This window comes from Tachyglossus aculeatus, chromosome 21, assembly GCF_015852505.1.
Source record: "Tachyglossus aculeatus isolate mTacAcu1 chromosome 21, mTacAcu1.pri, whole genome shotgun sequence".
Lineage (NCBI taxonomy): Eukaryota > Metazoa > Chordata > Mammalia > Monotremata > Tachyglossidae > Tachyglossus > Tachyglossus aculeatus.
Window position 1 is genome coordinate 61,122,732 of NC_052086.1, and position 22,898 is coordinate 61,145,629.

Here is a 22,898-nt window from a genome sequence, read left to right on the forward strand (position 1 = left end):
TGAATTAGAACATCGTGGTGATAGCTGTGTTTCCAACACCTTTGCCCCACATTTTAATTTACAGGTTTTAATTTACGCACTCGGCAAATTATGGGTTGAATCAAGCTCTCAAGAATTATTTTTGAAAAGCCAATTTCTAGCTGCATTGTACAAAGGCCAAATTTAGATTGAGGGAAGCCCTGGCATGTGGGATTTAGTAGTTGTGGTTTCTCTCATATGGACTTACTGTGTTTCTCGAGGTAAGGTTTTTTTTGCTTTGATTCTGTATTCCTTAGTTAAAAACCCTGCGTCCTTATGTGAGCTGGAAACCGTGAGAGGGCAGGGGCCAGAAACCATGTGAGTGCAGGGGCCATGCCTGGTAATTCTTGGAACTCTTTCAGGAACAAAAGTTAGCTTGATGACTATTCCTTCTTGATAGTGGGAAACTTGCTGCCAAGTACATTCGATTCAGTTGAATTTAATTAATTTAATTAACTGGAGAAGCAGTGGGGCCTACTGGAGAGGGCATGAGCCTGGGAGTCGGAAGGCCATGGGTTCTAATCCTGACACTGCTACTTATCTGCTATGTGACCTTGGGCAAGGTCACTTCATTGCTCTGGGCCTCAGTTACCTCATCTGCAAGATGGGGTTTAAGACTGAGAGCCCCATGTGGGACAGGGGCTGTGTCCAATCTGATTGTCATGCATAGGACAGTGACTGGCAGAGAGTAAGCACTTCACAAATACCTTAATAATAATAATGATAGATTAAAAGGATAATAGATTAAAAGGTGCCTGATGTGGAGGAGTTGAAATGGCAGCCTCCAGTATGAAGGAGGTTAGTTGGAACAAGCCTCAGTCCTTGGAGGTTATATGCTTCAGCTACATTGTAATGATCAAGCCAGGCCTCTGGCAGGTTAAATTCTGTTGGTCTTTTTGAATATGTCTAGGATGTATGGACTGTAAGGCTCACACTTTTACTTAGAGCAATTTTTAGATTTCCCTGGGATTAGGCAATAGATTGCTAATGGCAAGGGAAGGATGGGGCAGGCTCGAAGTGTGTTTGCAAATTCACAGGGACCTAGACTTAGAGTACAAGATTTGGAGTGAACTTTTATCTGGGAAAAGACCATATCTTTACATTAATCAATCATTCGTTTTTATTGAGCGCTTCCTGTGTGCATAGCTCTGTACTAAGCATTTGGGAGACTGCAATGTAACAGGGTTGGTAGACACATTCCCTACCCAGTTGAGATTCTAAAACTTTGAATGCCATTGTCCTATTAAGAAATGATGTATGAGGTGGGGATCAGAGAAAATGATTAAATAATAAGGCAAACAAAATGTTATGGTGAAGTAGTCCGGGTCAGAGGACCTGAAGGGAGAAAGCACTTGTCAAAGCGAAGAGCATGTGGCAGAGTCTGTAGCAACTCTGACTGCCTGAGTAACTTTTGAAACCTCTAAAATTATAGATCCCTGTATCAGGAACATGTAGGCCAAAGGGAGGCATTTCTATGTTCTTTTAGCCTCATACTGATGTCATTTTATCAGCTATAAACTTGTTATACACCAGTTGCATTTAAGGGCAAGCATTTGGTAAAGAAAAACTAATTTAAATGGTAGTAAAATGTTTTTAATCCCGCCCTCAATATAAAATGGAATGCCAGAGTAATTGATGTTCCAAATGCCCACATCCATATTTGGATTATACCCTGAGAGAAAGGAAGGAAAACCCATCCCAAACTTGCTGTTTTCTCAGACAGAAGGTAGAGCCAGGTAGACTATCCCAGTTTTTTCTTATGCTGGTATAGGGGAGTGTAAGATTCCAAATATGGGTGGGTAGACTATTAATTATGTGGTTTCGGTGGGCTCAATTCGGAAACATCCCCTAAAAATGTAAAGAAAGGTGAGGCCATTGGGATTACAGAAATTCCGACAGGTTGAGATTGAGAATCTGACTGCGGACTGCATAATGGGCCTGGTCCAGGATCACGTGAGGCTTTTGAGAAACATTCTGTAAGCTCCCCTTTGGCAGGAAATATGTCTACCAATTCTGTTAAATTGTACTCTCCCATCCACTTTAGGACAGTGCTCTGCACACAGTAAGGGCTCAATAAGTACCACTGATTCGATTACTCTAGAAAAGCCTGGAGTGCACTTGATATGGGCTCAAAGGCTCTGTATTTCCTTCTTACAGTGAAATTAGAAATTCCGCTGCTGGGTGTCTTGTTTCTGCACATGGAAATGTGTGTGTGTGACTACTGTTCCAATACCGTTCCGATAACTCTTGGCCCCAGGAGCAAGCAAGTGCTTTAGTGGTTATAAACTAAGATTCCCTGAGCCCAGGATTTCCATTGTCACCAAACATCAGAAGTTACTGCATTTATGGAATAGCTTCAGTTTTCCATGAATGTAATTAATGTGTTTTTCTCAAAGTATAAAAACCTATGGAGAATAGTCCTCTTCACTCATCTTTCTTAAATGAGCAGGAGGACTCTAAGAAACTCAGGCTTTTTTATTCAACTGAAATCTCATTTCTTCAAGAGGGCCCAGCTATCTTGTTCCCTAGAAAGGTAAGACAAGGCAAAATCAGTGGCATGAAAATGGAATATGACAAAATGAGATCGGTGTTCAAAATTTTGACTTTGGTGTCAAGATAAAATACTTTAGGGGTGATGGAGAAAATCAACTTTTCATTCCACTATTTCTCTTCCCTAGGCCCCCAGTTTGACATTTTGATAACTCTGCCCAGAGGAGTTATGGATTCCACAGAAGTTTCTCTGGCATTTCCATAATAATAACAATATCAATTCCACCTTGAATTTAAATGGAGCCTTTTTTAAAACCCCACACATTTCCTGCTACATAGTTTGATGGATAACCTTTGTCTAAACTAGTTCTTTTTGTACCTCATGGCAAATTTCAGCGGCTAACTTCATTTTAGTTCTGCTTTTTCCCTGAAACATATTGCGTCTTATGGATCATTTAAAAAAACAACACTTGAATAGAGAAATGAAATGGCTTATGAATATTGTCACCTATCCTTCATGGTGAAAATCCTTCTGAACCCAGTTAGTAAGTTCTTAAAGAACAATTCCAGAGAAAGTGATGGACCCCAGCTAGAAGAGGGCAGGACTCAGTTATAATATTAATAATAATAATAATGGTATTTATTAAGCAGTTACTATGGGCAAAGCACTGTTCTAAGCGCTAGGAAGGTTACAAGGTGATCAGGTTGTCCCACGGGGGGCTCACAGTTTTAATCCCCATTTTACAGAACCCATGTTAATAACAACTGCATTTGTTTTTGCTTATTATGAGCCAAGCACTGTTATGTACTGGGATAGATAGAAAGATCATCAGGTGGGACACATTCTGTGTCCCACATGGGGCTCCTAGCTTAGACATGTTCTTGTCAAACACTTGGGAGAACTTATGAATGTATGGTACTTTCCCCAGTGATTAATAATAATAATAATAATAGCATTTATTAAGCGCTTACTATGTGCCAAGCACTGTTCTAAGCTTTGGGGGGGAAACAAGGTAATCAGGTTGTCCCATGTGGGGCTCACAGTCTTAATCCCCATTTTACAGATGAGGGAACTGAGGCCCAGAGAAGTGAAGTGACTTGCTCAAAGTCACACAGATGACAATTGGTGGAGCTGGGACTTGAACCCATGACCTCTGACTCCAAAGTCCAGGCTCTTTCCACTGAGCCACGCTGCTTCTTGCTCTGTGCCCTTTAAACACTCAATAAAATCATTGATTGATTGATTATCTACCATACTGAAGGCGGTGTCTTCCTCGTTGGAAAGTTCTGCTGCAGTTAACTCTTGGTTATTCAAGAGGTAATTTATTCCGGTAGCAAATTAACCATGTCCCTTAATGTTGCCCTTGGCTGTCAGAACCAGCTGATTGTTGGGAGTGAGGTGGCACCCAGATGAGATGACAGGACCTCTCTTTCTTGCCATACTTGGTGGCGGACTGCTCACAAGCCCCCAAATCTGTTTGCTCAGAACCAGGAGGAATCAATCAAAGGCATTTATTGAGCACTTACTCTGTTTTAGAGCACAGTATTAAGCTCTTGAGAGAGTACGATACTAGAGAGTTGGTAGATACGCTCCCTGCCTGCAAGGTGCTTACAGTCTAGAGGGGCAGGGAGACCGCAATATAAATAAATTATGAACATGACCATAAGTACTGTGGGGCCGAGGGTGGGGTGAATATCAAGTTCTTCAAGTGTACAGAGTCAAGTGCTGCACAAGGAAGAGGGAATAGGGAAAAAGAGGGCTTAGTAAGGGAAGGCCTCTTGGAGCAGATGTGATTTTAATAAGCCTTTGAGAGTGGAGAGAGTGGTGGTCTGCTGTATATGGAGGGGGAAGGAGTTTCAGGTTAGAGGGAGGACATGGGCAAGGGGTTGGCAGCAAGATCAGGGCACAGGGAGCAAGCTGGTGCTAGAGGAGTGGAGTGTGCAGGCTGGGCTGGAGTAGGTGATCAGCGAGGTAAGGAAGGAGCTGACCGAATGCTTTACAGCTGATGGTAAGGGCGTGCTGAGGAATTCCTGATTGACAGCTTCTGCAGTGCTGTCCACTGGTGGTGGTGACGGCGATAGGAGGGTTACTTTCAGAGACGAACTCTTTCCTGGGCTCCCAGGGCTACTCTTTCACTCTGGCCTGGTATGGGGCCCTACGATTTTTTTTTGACTTCACCTGTTTAATTTGTCTGTTGTACCTGTTGCAATCACCCCATCAGGACGTGGGTAACGTACAGAGCCTGCCATTATCTTCCACAGTAAGCCTCAGCCAGGAGGTGGCTTGGCACTAGGATTAGAGTGGAATCAATAAATATGTGATAAATGAAACAAATGAGAAATGACCAGAGACGTGTGTTAGAGCATGTCTCTGAGAGTGAATATTTGAGTGAAAATACAGACCAGCCCCTTCTCTGTCCAGGAAGTCACTAGGGCCCTGGAGGGGAGGAGCTGCACCCAGCTCTAGGTTGGGAGGACTGCATTTGAACAAAACCCTGCCACTTTAAGGAAAATTTACATGGTAATCCCCCTATCTACTGCCATGCTTATGTGCCCAAGCTTTTTCTTCCCTGTAGCCTGTACCCAGCAGGCTCGAGTTGTTTCATGAACATTCTCTAATTCTGTAATGATGTTCTAGAATGTGAGCCCACTGTTGGGTAGGGACTGTCTCTACATGTTGCCAACTTGTAAATCCCAAGCGCTTAGTACAGTGCTCTGCACACAGTGAGCGCTCAATAAATACGATTGGTTGATTGATTGATTGACTGGTCGAAATGTATAGTGTTCGGGCAGAACTGAGCATGCATGCCCTATGATTCTGCATTTGTCAACCAGGCAAGTCTTCTCTTCTTTTCTCCTCTCTAGTGTTCCTAATGTAGACAACTTTAAACTACCATATTATGATGTTTCTGCAAAAATCCGCATTTGACTAATTGTTGAGAAAATGTCCACATTGGATTTTGTGGCAGGATATGGGTAATTTGAAATGTGGTTTCTTTGTTCTTCTTATTGCATGAGGTTCCCACCACTCATTACCAGTACGTACTATTAAGTCCATTATCTCATGAATACTATGAATACTATGGGATTGAACTCTTCTTTTTAAATAGTTTATTAATAACAGAAAATTGCCAACTAGCTTGTTAGCCATGACACTTCCTTCACTAGTTTCAGACCTTGCTTTTTCTGGGTAATGGAAGATTCCTGAGCCTCTGCTATTGTCCACTTTAGCTTTGGGAGTCTTTAAGTTTATCCAAAATGATTTTTGAGCACTAGATGTTTGACAGATGGGAAAGGGATCAGAAATTAATTTTTTTTTTACCTTGACTGGAAAAGGACCTGTTCCACTTTACTACTTTTGGACAGTGAAACCCAGCAGTTGATGTACTGTTTATAAATACTGAACCTTGTATTTGACTGAAATGTTCACTGTTGGGTTTGGTGATTTTGTTTTTTTGTAAGTAGACTTTTCATGAAGCATGCACTTAATGGCAACTATGTTAACAGGCTCACCCTTGCCTGCCACTACTGGATGGGGTCCCCCCACTCCCCGCCACTTCAGCTCACAAAATACAGTTTTATCTTTCTGAGGGGCTTTCTATGAATTCAAAGTTTTTAACCCCTAGATGGCAAAAGTCCCCCATTTCCAGAATACTTAATCCCTAGTCTGCATTTCAGTTTAAATCTAGAGAGAATAATTTCTCTCTTTGCAATGCTCACATGTGGAACTCTTGTAAAAGGAGGTATTTGTTGATGGCTGTGGATTGGCTTCCTCATCTCTCTGCCTATAATTCTATTTACCGTTGTGAGCTTCCTCATGGGTCACTAATTAAAAGAACCCTTGACAGATTTATTTTTAATCATAATTTTGAAAGAACCTTGGTGGCGCACGCTTTAGAGGTTAGGAAATATTGCCAACTGGCAAAAGATGTCCTGTGGTATTTAACTACTCTTGCCTCATTTTTTCCTAGACCCTCTTCTCCATTCTTTTTAAATCTGCTGTGTGTGTTTCCCTTATCATTTGGGAGGATTTCTGCTACAAGAATCATATTAGCCAAAAAAAAAAGGGCACTTGAACCTTTTGGGGAGCTGGGAACTGGGCTTATTTGATGCTCTTTCATTTCTTTTTTTGTTGTTGTTTTGTTTTTCCTTTGTTTTGTTTTTCCTTTTCCATCTCAGGTGATAAATTTAAGAAATGCCCCATATCTTTAGAATGGAATTGAAAAAGATGTCTTAACCCTTCCCAGGGCAACAGTAATTACTGGCTGGGTGGCAATCTTAGTTCACTCACTGCTTTTCTACTAACAGTACTGGAACTCGTAGGGGTATGTCACAACACACCTGGAGTATCATTAGGCTGAACCCTATGGTGTTTACTAATGGAGGGGGTTAGGAAGCAATGAAGCAGATTACTGTTTTGCTCCAGTTTAGAGGAATTCACAGGGGTTGTTTAAAGTTTGCATTGTTCTTGTAAATGCTGTTTTAGCTCTCTGTCTTGGGATCCCTCAGGGGCCTGCATCTTCCTTTGTAGGGGCTCTCTGTAGAGCAGGAAGGTGATTTGTTAGTAGTTAATTAAAAAGTTCAAAAGCACTTTCTGAAGTCACCAGACTATTGGTGTCCCCTGTAGAGTGAATGCCACCTTGGTCTTTTCAGACCACCCGGGGTGTGAAAAAGGTTTTTACCAGCAACTAGTTACCTTAAAAAAAAAAAAAAAAGAGGAGGGAAAGATATAGATTAAAACACACACACACACACACACACACACACTCTCTCTCTCTCTCTCTCTCTCTCTCTTTCTCTCTCTCTTTTCCTCTCCCTCCTCCCTCAGATTTCATGTTTTCACTCTGCAATTTGGATTGATAGGGGCAAGGGACAGCAGAGGCTGCACATTCATTCATGCCCACACTGGTTTACATGAGATGGGGTGAGTACCACACTGCAAATTTTCCTGAAAGTGGAGTTGTGCACAAAGGCAACCACTGTGTTCTCGAAAAACTCAGTGTATTAAATTATGGGGCGGGCCAGAGAGGCCTTTCTCCCTGAAGCTTTGAGAGCTACTAAAGTAATGCTTACTATAGTGAATAGAGCATGGGCTTGGGAGTCAGAGGTCATGGGTTTTAATCCCAGCTCCACCACTTGTCTCCAGTGTGACCTTGGGCAAGTCACTTTACTTCTCTGTGCCTCAGCTACCTCATCTGTAAAATGGAGGTTGAGACCGTGAGCCCCACGTGGGACAGGCACTGTGTCCAACTCGGTTTTGCTCATATCCACCCCAGTGTGTAACACAGTGCCTGGCACATAGAAAGTGACTTAACAAATAGAATGCCCTCCCTCCGCACATCCGCCAAGCTAGCTCTCTTCCTCCCTTCAAAGCCCTACTGAGAGCTCACCTCCTCCAGGAAGCCTTCCCAGACTGAGCCCCATCTTTCTTCTCCCCCTCCACATCCCCTCACCCTACCTCCTTCCCCTCCCCACAGCACCTGTATATATGTTTGTACAGATTTATTACTCTATTTATTTTACTTGTACATATTTACTGTTCTATTTATTTTGTCCATGATGTGCATCTAGCCTTACTTCTATTTATTCTGATGACTTGACACCTGTCCACATGTTTTGTTTTGTTGTCTGTCTCCCCCCGCTAGACTGTGAGCCCGTTGTTGGGTAGGGACCATCTCTATATGTTTCCAACTTGTACTTCCCAAGCACTTAGTGCAGTGCTCTGCACACAGTAAGCACTCAATAAATACGATTGGATGAGTGAATGTTTCTTGGGCAGCACACTGCCCAATGATGCATCATTAGACACTCTAATAAAAAAGACCAATATTTCCTCCTGGTGACTGTCAGAATGTGGCACTAGGCTTTAAAACAGACTGAAGATTGAGGACTGGCCAATTTACCATTATGATTGGGATCTACCACAAGCCCCACACCCAACTCTTGGAACAATTCTGTGCGCATTAATTACAGGCAACATTCAACATCAAGTGGCAGTTCAGAATCACTGTCAAAGAAGTCAGTCTCCTAGCCTTGAAGCTGTGTTTGCTTCAGTACAACTTTGTTGGGTCTAGCATATTATGGGAAAATTCACTCACTCATTCAGTTGTATTTATTGAGCGCTTACTGTATGTTGAGCCCTGTAACAAGCGCTTGGGAAGTACAAATCAGCAACATATAGAGACGGTCCCTACCCAACAACGGGCTCACAGTCTAGAAGGGGGAGACAGTCAACAAAACAAAATAAGAAAACAGGTATCAATACCATCAGAGTAATTAGAATTATAGCTATATATACATCATTAATAAGAGTAATAAATATGTATGAATGTACACAAGTGCAGTGGGGAGGGGAAAGGGGTAGGACAGAGGGGAGGGGGCAATGGGGAGGAGGAGAGAAAAAGGGGGGGCTCAGTCTGGGAAGGCCTCCTGGAGGAGGTGAGCTCTCAGTAGGGCTTTGAAGGGAGGAAGGGAGCTAGTTTGGCAGATATGTGGAGGGTGGGCATTCCAGGCCAGGGGGAGGACGTGGGCCGGGGGTCGACGGCTGGACAGGCGAGAACGAGGCCCAGTGAGCAGGTTAGTAGTACAGGAGTGGAATGTGCGGGCTGGGCTGGAGAAGGAGAGAAGGGAGGTGAGGTAGGAGGGGGCGAGGTGACGGAGAACTTTGAAGCTGAGAGTGGGGAGTTTATGAGAGTGAGGAGCCGAGGGAAAATGTGGCAGCAGGATAACAAAACCTGCAGAATGTGAACTAAACTTGGACAACCGAAAAAGAAGGTGGGGTGGAAGAAATAAAGGCTGCAGTCAAACATAACTTCAGACACAGAGGCATCTTAATTGAAAATTGTGAGACAGTTGGGTTAGTCAGACCCGACCAGTGTGGCTCACGGCCATCAAGGCAGATCAGCCTTTTAGTGATATCTGTTGATTGCTTACTGTGGACAGAGCAGTACTCTACTAAGCACTTGGGAGAGTCCAGTACAACAGAGTTGGTAGACACGTTTCCTGCCCACAAGGAGCTGAAGAGGATTGGGAGAGTCAAGCTAAAGGGGAGCACCACCCGTGTTAGGTGCTGCAGACAATACACACAGCAGCACAACAGAGGGCTGTTTTTGTGTGGTCTGTGTTGGCTGTGAATTCCACAATAGCCCTTTAAGGTATACATGCACCTAGTGATCAACTTCGACATTAATGCCGCTTTCTTTGAGCCCCAAAGAAAACTGAATATGAATACGAATATATATGTATATATGTTTGCAAATTAAGGACTTGAATGAAATGAAAGGCTATATAAATTAAGATAGTAGGGAAGCAGCGTGGCTCAGTGGAAAGAGCCTGGTCTTTGGAGTCGGCGATCATGGGTTCGAATCCTGGCTCTGCCACATGTCTGCTGTGTGACCTTGGGCAAGTCACTTAACTTCTCTGAGCCTCAGTTAACCTCATCTGTAAAATGGGGATTAAGACTGTGAGCCCGACGTGGGACAACCTCATCACCTTGTATCCCCTCCCAGTGCTTAGAACAGTGCTTTGCATATAGTAAGCGCTTAACAAATGCCATTATTATTATTATTATTATTTCAATCAATCAATCATATTTATTGAGTGCTTACTGTGTTCAGAGCACTGTACTAAGCGCTTGGGAAGTACAAGTTGGCAACATATAGAGACGGTCCCTACCCAACAGTGGGCTCTTGTCAACTGTGTCAAAACTGCCCAATTGCTGTGTCTTCTGTAGTAGTTCCCAAACTCCCAGTTGCCTAGAAGGCTGAGCCCCACAAATGTATTATGTACCTGCCACTTAATATGGAACTTAATGTCCTTCATTTGTAAATATCCCCCAACTCCGGCCATTTTTATGCAGTTTTCTTTATCTACCTGTGTGCTGTTTAATAGTGTACTTCTGCTCAAATACCATAACTTGGGGGCAGCATTAAGTTCTGTGTTGTCACTGAAAATCTTGGGTTTATTATAGAATATCTTAGAGACTTGTACTTAACTTTAGTTTTCGCCTGAATTTTTGTCAGTTCACTGCACACCTTCAAAAGGCCTTCACGTCTCCTTCAAGAGACTTTCCCCAACTAAGCCCTCCTTTCCCCTAGTCCCCCTCTCTCCTGTGTTTCCTATGCATTTGAACCTGTACCCTTTAAGCACTTGATATTAATTCCACAGCACTTATGTACAGATCCCCAATTTATTTTGATGTCTGACCCTTGAGGGTAGACAACATGTCTACCAACTCTACTGTAATGTTCTCTCTGAAGTACATACATGGCGTAGTGGATAGAGCACGGGCCTGAGGGTCAGAAGGTCATGGGTTCCAATCCCGGCTTCGCTACTTGTCTGCAGGGTCATTTCTTTGTGCCTCAGTTACCTCATCTATAAAATGGGGATTGAAACTGTCAGCTCCACGTGGGGCAGAGATTTTGTCCAACCCAATTTGCTTGTATCCACCCCTGTGCTTAGCACAGTGCCTGGCACATAGTAAGTGCTTAACAAAAACTGTAATTATTATTACTACCATGCTGTCCACATAGTAAGCACTCAACAAGGACTATTGATTAATTAATGCTCAGGAGAACAGGGGAGGAAAAAAAGTATTCTCCCCTCAAAATCCAAAGCAGAATGTCTAAACTTGATGGCGTAGGAATTCACTCTCTTGGAGTCTGAGCATTGGAATCGATGACTTACTGAGGCTTTATTTTTCAGCAATATGACTTTTTGATCATTCCACCAGTTAGTCAGGTGTACATGGCAGCTCATAGAAAAGTGGGTTATACCTCTCATTTAACTAACAGGTTATTTAAGCATTTGGATGCTCCTCAGTGTTAAAATAGAAGAGTTATTTAGATATTTAAAATCAAGAAGGAAATTATTTTCATAAGAAAGTTATCAAACTACTTTTGAGGAGGGGGAAATTGAATTAACTCCTAGCTTAAGAAATCTGTTTTTCTCCCAAGTTCCACTGAGTTGCAATTTCTATGTCTTAATCTTCTCACTTGCAGTTAGGGCAATCTCGGGGTATCAGCAAAGAAGCCACACTCATGAAATTGACACTATTACAATTCCCCGGCTATATTATTTCTGCCTGCATAAAAAAGAACAAGAGATGGTCTGTGTGAGGGAGAGATATCCGCCAGCCACACACAAGTCTGCACTCAAGGTTTTAGCATTTGAAGAGTTTGTGTAAATAGTTGAGATGTTTCAGGAGAGTAAATGGTGATGACCTAGGAATAAAGCCTTTGTCATTTCCCTTGACAGCTCTGGCTCTCCTGGAAGGCCAATTTTTCATTCTTCATATCTCTCTACTTTTCATGCTGCTGCTTACTGATGAATGGTTGGAGGCTGTAGCATTGCAGGTTCTAGGAGACTCACTCGTTTGGGGGTACTCGAGCCATGGGATGGCTTGCACAGTGTGAGCAAAGATGATGCATCATTTTCCTGTGCTTTGGCCATGACTTGGTTCATGTTCTCATGTCCCTTCCCCCAACTTTCTGGTCTGTGCCTCCCACCTGCTTCTCTTTCCTCCCCGGCCCTGGATCCCTCTTGTTGTGACTGGTGACAATGTGAACATCACCCTAACAAGTACAATGAAAGATCCACCATGGGTGCAAGAGGTGGCTATGAAAGGGTAGAATCAGCGGCGGTAGCAAAATCAGTGTGGCAGAAATACCCTCAAAAGTGTCCTGTGGAATCCAAGCTTCGAAGAGTAGTGGAAAACAGCTGGTTAGCTGACCCCATCGGGACCCTGGAACCAGCAGCTCAGAGCCCTTTGGAAACAATCCTTCCTTTCAGCAAGTTCTGGATGATCTTTGTTCCACTGAGCTGATTTTCCCACTGAAATCTCATAGGCTTCCCTTGGCAGTCCCTCCCCGACTCCCTCTCTCGCTCTTCTCTATGTGCCAGGAGGAGGAAAAGGAGGAGGACACCTCAGCTGACCCCTCAAAATGCATTATGTCCAAAACAAATACCTTCCCACCCAGACCCTGTCCTCCCCATAGCTTTAGACCTCACCACTATCTGCCCTGTTTCACAAGGCCATAAACTTGGCACTGTCCACAATTCATCCCTCTCATTCAGTCTGCATATTCAGTCTGTCACCAAAGAAGTTCAGTCAAATAGTTGCCCATCTACCTCCACATCAAATAGAAATTCCTTTCTGTCAGCTTTAAAACACTCAATCAACTTTCTTCCTTCTATCTTACATTGCTGGTTTCCTACTACATCCCAGCCCACACATTTTACTCTTCCAGTGCTAACCTACTCACTTTAAAACATGATCCCATCTACCTAGTCCCTGACCCCATAAACACATCCTCCCTCTGGTTCGAAACTGTGCCCCACTTTGTATATAACAGAGAACCATCCTCCCTGTCCTCAAAGCCCTTTTAAAATCACACCTCTTACAAGAGGCCTTCCCTGACTAAACCCTCATTTCCCCTACTCCCTCTTCCTTTTTTAAAGTTGTATTTCTTAAGTGCTTACCATGGGCCAGACACTGTACTGAGTGCTAGGGGTAGCTACAAGCTAATCAGATTGGACACGGTCCATATCCCACATGGTGCTCGATCTTAGTCCCTCTTTTGAAGGTGAGGTAACTGAGTCCCAGAGAAGTGAAGTGACTTGTCCAAGGTCCCACAGCAGATAAGTGATGGAGCTGGGCTTGGAAGCCACATCCTTCTGACTCCTAGTCCCATACTCTATCCACTAGGCCATGCTGCTTCTCTAGCCACATTTCTTCTCTTCTGTGTTGCCTGTGCACTTGAATCTGGCCCCTTTAGCCACTTGATATTCACACTTTCCTCAGCCCCAGAGCACTTATATACATTTCTCTAATTCATTTTAATATCTGTCTCCCTTTCTAGACTGTAAGCTCCTAATGGGCAGGGAATGTGTCTGCCACCTCTATTATATTGTTCTCAGGTGCTTAATGCAGTGCTGTGCACACAGGAAACACTCAATAAATATTGTGGTATTTGTTAATCGCTTACTGTGTGTCAGGCAGTGAGTTCAAATGCCGGCTCTGCCAATTGTCAGCTGTGTGACTTTGGGCAATTCACTTAACTTCTCTATGCCTGTTACCTCATCTGTAAAATGGGGATTAAGACTGTGAGCCCCGCGTGGGACAACCTGATCACCTTGTAACCTCCCCAGCGCTTAGAACAGTGCTTTGCACATAGTAAGCGCTTAATAAATGCCATCATTACTGTTATTGTTATTATTACTCAAGAAGCAGCATGGCGTAGTGGATAGAGCATGGGCTTGGGAGCCAGAAGGTCTGGGTTCTAGTCCCGACTCCACCACTTATCTGCTGTGACACCTTGGGCAAGTCACTTTACTTCTCTGTGCTTCAGTTTCCTCATCTGTAAAATGGGGATTGAGACTGTGAGCCCCACGTGGGACAGAGGCTGTGTTCAACCTGATTTCCTTGTATCTACCCCAATGCTTAGTGTACAGTGCCTGGCACAGAGTAAGCATTTAACAAATACCATTATTATTATTATTATTATTACTAAATGCTGGGGTTAGATACAAGATTATCAGGTTCCACATTGGGCTCACGGTCTAAGTAGGAGGGAGAACAGGTATTGAATTCCCATTTTGCACATTAATTTTAGTCCCCATTTTACAGATGAAGTAACTGAGGCACAGAGAAGTTGAATGACTTACCCAGTGTCACACAGTAGAATACTGGAAGAGTTGGGATTAGAACCCAGGCCCTTCTGACTGCCAGGCCTGTGTTCTCTGCACTAGGCCTTGCTGCTTCATCATTAATTGAATGATAGTCTTTAAGCACCCAAACCTATGAATAAAAGCACTGAGGGAAAAAAACAAAACCTTCCCATTCACATTGCGTTCTTGCAGTTAAAGATCTCCTTGCCACGGATGCAGACATTCCCAATATTTCCAAGTCTTTGGTTTTCAGCAGGAATTCTGAGTGTCAGATATTTTCCTTGAAAATGCAGTTTCCCAATCCTTGGCTGTCCCAGTGACAGGCCACATCATCCGACTGCTGAATATCTGGGAAGAGAAGGAAATAAGGAATGGCTGTTGACAATTACCATTTTTTTTCCTCAGGTAGTAGTTTTTCCAGGCCGGTGTCTGGTTGACCCTCGATAGTTTATCTCTTCGCTTGATTTCCTGAAGCCTTAAACTAATTGAACTCTTAATGAGTCTCACCCAGTGAAGGTGGGGAGCCCTACTGAGGGAATTTACTTAGCACCTCTGCATGTTGTGTAAGCGGAGAACTCCGAGCAGTTGGAACAAGCACTAACCCTGCCTTTTAAAGGTCACTTCTGTCTCCGTCAATTCTTAAAGTTCAAGAGGAAATAAACTGCTTAGAGTTGGCCTTTTTGTCAAGTCAAGTGTCAACTTTCCAAGCTCCCAAGCTAGGGGGTGTGAAGGAAGAGAGAGATTAATAAATGAGCTGCTCTGTTGACATAGTGATTGGGAAGCAGATTCTTTCTTTGACTCTTCTTCCTTTCAGAAAAAATAATAAAATGGAGACTAATGTGTTTTTTTTTTAATCTAATTTTCTCCTTTCATTGGGTGACGTGTGAACATTGGAAACTCTTTAGAGATATTTCTTTATTAGCCCAGTGACAGCACACAGAGAGGCTGTCAGCTTGAGTTAAGGGCGACAGTAGGCGAGCTATGAGACAACACTGTGATTTGAGAGGCCCGTCAACCTGAGATGGCTTGCGGGGTCGTTCCGAATCTTGTCATCCAATGGGAATACAGGGAAACCTGGAGGAGAGGGTTGAATGCCGAGATCCCCGAGAAGGTGCCGCACCTAAATGTCTATTGACTTCTCTTCTTTGGGTCGAGGACAGTAAAATCAATAGGGAAATAAACAGGAGAAATGGGCTTTATTAATCAGGTAGAGCGGAGGCAGTTGGGAGGATTATAATGGAACACTGGTGTCGATCGAAAGGAGCGTTGAGCGGAGACAATCTACTCAGGCTTGCCGAACTGCCGGTATTGATTGCGGGGGATGTTTGGTACAGCAGCCGCCTCAGAGCCGCTAATTGGCCTAGCGGCTAACTCCAAAGAGAAAGAAATAGTGGAGCTGCCTCAGTATCTGGCTCATTTTTTAGCCGTTGTTTCACTTTACATGCGATCCCAATCTGACCCTGCTTCTGAAGGCTCCGTAGTTTCCACATCCCCTTTTTTTCTAAGGATGCTTCAAAGTTGGCATCTCCTGATTTCTTCTTCTCCCCAGCTGCTGGCATATGCCAGCCTCTCCCCATTTTCTTCTTTTAATTGATTTAAGAATGTAAGGTCTAATTCTCCTTGCAAAGAAACTTAAGCACCCCCCCCCAAAAAAAAATTTCAGTCCATTCACCACCCCCAAAGTAACAAAGGACCAGATGGCAGTCAGTAATTCTGCAGTTGTGTTTTTGCTAAGCTCTATTCTATGGCAGAGCTCTTCCCCGGAACCGCACGCATGCATGCACGCACGCATGGAAACAGTCATTTCCTCTCACATTGGAACAAGCAGTATCCAAAATGAGCTTGTGTTATGGGAAGACCCAATAGTGCTCTAGCCACCATGTGAGGTGAATGCACCTGTTCTGGCAGAACTGAATATTTAGTGCTTTGTGCCCATCGTTAAAGATGTCTTAATTGCCTGTTGCCTCATTTCTTGTGTGTTTCATCAGGCTGGGACTCTACTACCAAAAACCCTGCATTAGGAGACATAATCATGCTTCTTAGATCCTATCCTGCCCTCCAGTATGCTTAAGGTGGCCTCCCTCATGATTCTCGTTTTTGAGGGGAAAACCACTTAAATGTAGGGGCAGTATTGGCAGTTGTATATGGCCTAGTGGAAAGAGCATAAGGCTGGAGTCAGGGGGTCTGAGTTCTAATCCCAGCTTGCTCTGTACCCTTGGCAAGCTACATACATTCTCTGTGACTCAGTTTCTTCATCTGTATAATAGGGATTAAACATTTATCCCTTCACCACTCTCCCTCTGAGAATGTGAGCCCTAAGTAGTACAGGGACTATGTCCAACCTTATTGCATTGGATCTACCCCAGCCCTTTCCACGGTGCTTGGCAATAGTAAGTGGTTCACAAATACAATTATAATTTTGTTTTTATTATTGTAATTGCTACTATTGAAGAATAAGAAGAGGAGGAGGAATTCTTTTCATCAGCATTAGCCACAGCAACTGGTCCAGATACCTGCCACTGTCAAAGGAGCTGCCCTGTTCATTTTGATACAGGGTTAGGAGTTTTTGGAGCCTCCAAAAACATGTCATGTGGCTGCAATGGAAGCTTCCACCTCCTTCTTGAATGGGCCAGCTTGTTTGTACTCTCCTAGATGCTTAGTACAGTGCTCTGCACACAGTAAATAACATTGATGATGATGCTGAAGAGAGGTCAGATGACCATGGCTGTTGGCCTTCTGGGGCACCCCATTGTTGAGGTTCCCTGCTGCCCAGAGCAGCTCGGCTGGGTGGTGGCAGTACATGGAGATGGTGGAAGCAGCGGAGGAAGGAAATTTTTCCTTGCACTCTTTCCTATTCTAACCTGTTTTTCCTTGACTCTTCTCCCCTCCTTCAACCCTCCCCCTTTTTCCTCCCCCCCTTTCCCTTCCTCACTTTTCTTCTCTCCTCTCCCCATTTCTGATCCCTCTTCTTTCTCTTTCCTCCTTTCAATCAATCATTCATTGAGTACCTACTGTCTGAAGAGCACTGTCCTAAGCCCTTGGAAAAGGACAATATGAGTTAGGCAGGATCCCTCTCCACAAGGAGCTTAGAGGGGAGACAGACATTAAAATAAACCACAGCTAGGGGAAATGGCAGCGTTTAAGGATGTGTACATAAGTGCTGTGGGGCTGAGGATGGGGTGACTATCAAGTGCTTAGGCGGTACAGATCCAAGTGAGTAAGCGAATGAACTTAAGTAGGGAAGGTCTCTTGGAGTTGTAATTATTGGTTGGCTTTGAAGATGGAGAGAGTAATGGTTTGAGAGATGCGAAGGGGGAAGCAGTTCTAGTCTATGTTCTGCCCATATCTAAGGTTGGTGGCAATATAGATGAGATCAAGGTACCCCCATCCCTGTTTGTGCCCTCCCCCACAATTCTGCCCACTTTACTGGTAAAACAGATTCCCATCTGATTTCCTGGCTGGGTGTGGGTTTAAAATGAAGTTGTTAATTGATTATAGTGTTAATGACTCCGCCCTTTTCAAATCTTTACACAGTAATGAAAAGTGATTTTCTTGTAACTTGGCAGACGTGCCATAAACACACCAGCTCAGAATAGAGGAGTTACACTCTCCCTCACGACTGATTTTTGTTAACCATTCATTGACAGGAGTTTTTTGGGTTGTAATAATAGTGCTTTAATTTTTTTGTTTAAACATCAATTCAAGGAATTGGTAAATTAATCCTCTGAATTTTGTCACTGTCAGTTTTATTCATGGGGCAGTTTGTGCTCTTGTCTGGACCTGAAATTAGAAGTCTGTATTCTCCAATCAAGAAAAAGTATTGACTGAATGAGTGTAGAACACTGTACTAAGCACTGGAGAGAGTACAGTACAGTTAGAGGACGTGATCCCCAGCCTCAGGAAACTTACAGTCTAGTGGGGGAGAGACACAAAGTATAGGGTAGTTAGAAAGAAGAAGACAGCTGTAACATGGATATTGGGATGAGTAAGTGCTTAAATAGAGTATGTAACTCACTAGATGCAGAAGTGGTAGTGGTAGTTGTGAGTGCACATGTGAGGAGGGGAGTGCTCAAGTACTGAGGTGGTGGTTGGGAAGATATGACTTGGGGAAAACGAAAATAAATTGGGGAAGAGGTGGGATTTCTAAAAGGCTTTGAAGATGGAAAAGCTGTGACCTTCTGGATATGAAGTTGGAGTAAGTTCCAGACAGAGGTGGGAGAGAAGAGTCTGGGGCCCAAGGAATAAATTAGCTTGAGATCATCAAAGAGTTTGAGCTGGGGTATAGCGGGAGAAGAGTGGATAAGTAACTGTAGGGGTGCCTCGGGTTCAGTTCGTGTTCCCTTCTATTCTCCATCAAAACCACTCCCTTGGTGCACACATTTGCTTTCATGGCTTAACCTACCATCTCTATTTGGATGATTCCCAAATCCATCTTTCCAATCCTGACCTGAATCCTCTGGAGTCTCACATTTTCTCCTGCCTTTGGGACATCTCTAATTGAATGTCCCCCTGTCTCCTCACATATAATATGTCTGGAACAAAACTCGTTGTCTTCACACCCAACCCCTGTCCTTCCCTTCATTTTCCTGTCATTGTAGACACCACCACCATCCACCCGGTCTCACAAACCCATAATCTTGGCATTTTCCTCGATTCATGTCTCAGGCATCCCTCATATTCAGTCTGTCACCAAGTTCTCTCAATTCTTCCTTCATACCATCAATCAGTTAATGGTATTTATTGAGCAGTTACTGTGCGCAGAGCACTGTACTAAATGTTTGAGAGAGCACAATTCAACATAGTTGGTAGACCTGTACCCTGCCCATAAGGAGCTTACAATCTATTGGGGGAGACAGACATTAAAATAGAATAGCGATAGGGGAATACAGGAATATAAATGTATGAATATTTATGTAATGTTTGTGGGTCTGGGATGAGCATCAAAGTGCTAAAGGGGTAAAGGTACACAGCAAAATTCATAGCTGATGCAGAGGGGAAGGTGGATAGGGGAAATGAAAGGCTTAGTCTGGGAAGGCCTTTTGGATGAGTGTGGTTTTAGGTGAGGGCGGGAGTTATAGATCCGAGGGAAATCATTGACCAGGGGTTAGTTGAGGGATAGATGAGATTGAGATACAGACATTAGGTTGGTGTTAGAGGAGCAGAGTGGGCAGGTTGGCTTGTAGTAGGAGATCAGTAAGGTTACTTGGGAGGGAGAGAGCTGATTGATTGATTCAATCGTATTTATTGAGCACTTATTGTGCGCAAAGCACTTTACTAAGCACATGGGAGAAGACAATATAACAATAGACAGGCACATTTCCTGTCCACAACGAGCTCCCTTTTTAAAAAGCCAGTGGTACGGAGTTTCTGTTGGATGTGAGGTGGATGGGCGCAGTTGGAGGTTTTTCAGGAGTGGGGAAATATGGACTGAACAGTTTTTCAGAAAAATGATCTGGGCAGCAGAGTGTAGTGTAGACTGAAGAATGGAGAAGCAGGAGGCAGGGAGGTGAGTTGAGAGAGAAGGGTGAGGCTGTAGTCAAGGCAGGGTAGGGCAAGTACTAGGAACAGCAGGGTAGCAGTTTGACTGGAGAGGAAAGTTGATTCTAGAGATGTCATCTGTGTACTTGGATCTCTTCCATTGGGCACTTAGTATTCACCTCAGCCTCATAGCACTTGTGTTACTTCCCTGTAATTTATTTATATTAATGTCTGTCTCCCCGTCTAGACTGTAAGCTCTGTGAGGGAGATGATGGAGCCCCCAAAACCCATCGTTTGGTGCTTCTGTTTGATGCAGGGTGGTGCAGCGTGGCTCAGTGGAAAGAGCACGGGCTTGGGAGTCAGAGGTCATGGGTTCAAATCCCAGCTCTACCGCTTGTCAGCTGTGTGACTTTGGGCAAGTCACTTAACTTCTCTGTGCCTCAGTTACCTCATCTGTAAAATGGGGATTAAGATTGTGAGCCCCACATGGGGCAACCTGATCACCTTGTATCCTCCCCAGCGCTTAGAACAGTGCTTTGCGCATAGTAAGTGCTTAACAAATACCCAAATTATTATTATTATTATCATGTGCAGAACGATCTTTTAGAAAAGTGATCCGCGCAGCAGAGTAAAGTATGGATGGAGAAGCCGGGCACTAGGGCTAGGGAGAAACCTGAGGAAGGAGGCTGATCCAGAGTCAGGTTGTGATGAGTGTTGGTTCCAGAGTGGCGGCCATTTGGTTGGAGAAGAGGCAGGGCTGGAAAATACCACAGAAGAAAAACTAATGGGATTTAGCTGCAATCTGAATGTGTCAATTTAAAGACTGTGAGGAGGTAAGGATAATAACCAAGGTTGTGGGCTTCCACAACAGGGACGATTAGTGGTGTTGGACCGGTTAGGTGGAGGAGTTCACTTTTAGACGTATCGATACAGTGCTCTGCAAATAGTAAGGACTCAATAAAAACCATTGATTGATTGATTGGGTCAGCTTAAAGTATGGGCTAAGCTAACTGGACCTCAGCCTAAGGCCCAGGGTTTCAGGAAACCAGCTGGTGTATTTTTACCATAAGATAGTTATGTTTAGATAGAACAGAGATGGGTAATTATTTGGTCTCTGAGGCCACTTTCCCAATTTGATCAATGTTTTAGGTGTCCCGCTACTCTCAGGTATTTCACTGGGGAGTGGGCAAGTTTAAGCAGTTTAAATGGAGGGAGAGACTGCATTTTACCCCCCGGCAATTCCTAAATGGCTCTGAGCCTGCTGTCCAGCAGCTCAGATGTGAGTTGTCTGGGCTGCTGTATACATCCCGGAATTCTTGGAGGTTGTTCAGTGTCGAAGTAGCCAGAAATAAAGGTGCTTCTGCTGCTACTCCGAGGGTTGGGTTGAATCATGTGGTGGCTCACTCTTGGCCTGTGGGTCATTTTTTGCTCATCTCCGATTTCAGAATTACATTTTATAGTGTGCCCTTCCAGGTGCTGAGGGAAATTACAGGGAACTCACAATCAAGGCCTCTGCCCCTGATGAGTTTATGGTCGAAGGTGGGTGGAGGGACTATCTGCAGGCCGGAGTTAGGGGTAGGCTGACACGTTTGGAGATCTACAATGCTATACCTCTATTTTTTAAAAAAATTCAGTCAGTCAGTGGTAGTTATCAAGGGCTTACTATGTTCAGAGTACTGTACAAAGGTCTTGGAAGAGTGCAACTCTTCTAACAATCACAGCTGGTTCTCTTGTAATACCAGGGTCTTATTTTTGATGAGTCCCAGGTTGAGAACTCACTATTTTTGTCCAAAATACCCTATTCAGTTAGAATGATTCCCATTCTCCAGGAGTTTAAAATTTTTCGGTATTTAGGACACGAGTCCTGTACACCGAAATGTGTGTGTAGGTGTTGCTCCTCTCTCCACATCCATTCCTCCACTCCCCACCCCTCCCCAGTGAACTGAACCACTGTCCCTACCACCCACAACCATTTGAATTGCAGGAAAATAAGAGGTAATTCTGTTCACCAATTTCATTTCCTTTTGTTCTGGTTAATAATACTGTATTACTTTCTGAACAGCTCTCCAAATAACGTATTAGTAATTTGCATCTGTTTAAAAGTAAGACCTGGGTATGTATTTATAAACTGACTAGGCCTCCCATTCATAGGAATGAATTCAAAATGCCTGCTCTACATGAGGTTTTGGGAGCTTACAAAAGCAAGTTGTCAACATCAGTGAATCCGTGCTCCGGTAACCATTAAAAGTTTGGCCACTCTGAGAAAATCGAACAAAATCCAAAGATTATTTTCACAAACTTATTGCTGCTTGTTCTATCCAAGCATCCTTGATGCAGCCAGGAATCTGGAACTTGTCAAAATACAATTCTGATCCTATGGGAAAGTCTCTCTCTTTTCTTTTAATGGCATTTGTTAAGCACTTACTATGTGCCGGGCACTTTACTAAGCCCTGGGGTAGATACAGGTTAATCACCCTGTCCCACATAAGGCTCACAGTCTTAATCCCCACTTTATAGATGAGGTAACTGACCCAGAGAAATTAAGTGACTTGCTCAAGGTCACACAGCAGATAAGTGGCAGAGCCAGGATTATAGCCCAGGTCCTTCTGACTTCCAAGATTGTCCTCTGCCCAGGCAGGAGGCTGGGGGCATGATTAAAAAAAAAAGTCTTTGTATCACCAATGCAGAAGCTTCTAGGCACTGATTATTTCAAAAGCTCTCACGCAAGCAGTCATGGAGATGATTACAAGCAACTTTCCAGAATCAGCAAAGCACTGTGGATGCATGATTAGTCTGAAGAAGTCTGTAGTTATATATAACAGCTAAATCCTGTTCCATGGTTTCTGTGAATTGAGAGGAATCTCCAATGAAGACACAGAACCGAGTGGTGTCACAAATTAATCCTAGGGAAGAGGCATATAAGCAAGATGACATAGGTGATTATGGTCACTTGGCAGATTCAGACCAGTTGCAGGGTCCAATGGTAATAGGAAGAAAACCAGAGTTGAGTTCTAGTTTCAAGAGGCAGAAAGCCTCTTGAAAGCCCTACACTAACATGGGTTTTTATTGATTTTCATTGAGCAAAGACTTTATAAAGATTCAGCTAGTAAGAGGTGGCCTCAAAAACCAAGGCATGCTTGTCAAGGAATTGTCAGAGTGCAAACCATGCAGGAAAGGAATTTTGCTTCCATAACATTGTTTTTCAGCCACACTTGTATGCATGGATAGGATCTCTATCCATGGTA

General features: G+C 43.7%; 1 protein-coding gene across 1 annotated transcript in view; it reads left to right on the forward strand.

Moving 5' to 3' along the window:
• The window catches only part of MAD1L1 (mitotic arrest deficient 1 like 1), a 588,396-nt gene that overhangs the window by 152,575 nt on the left and 412,923 nt on the right, over positions 1 to 22,898 (forward strand). The window lies entirely within an intron of this gene.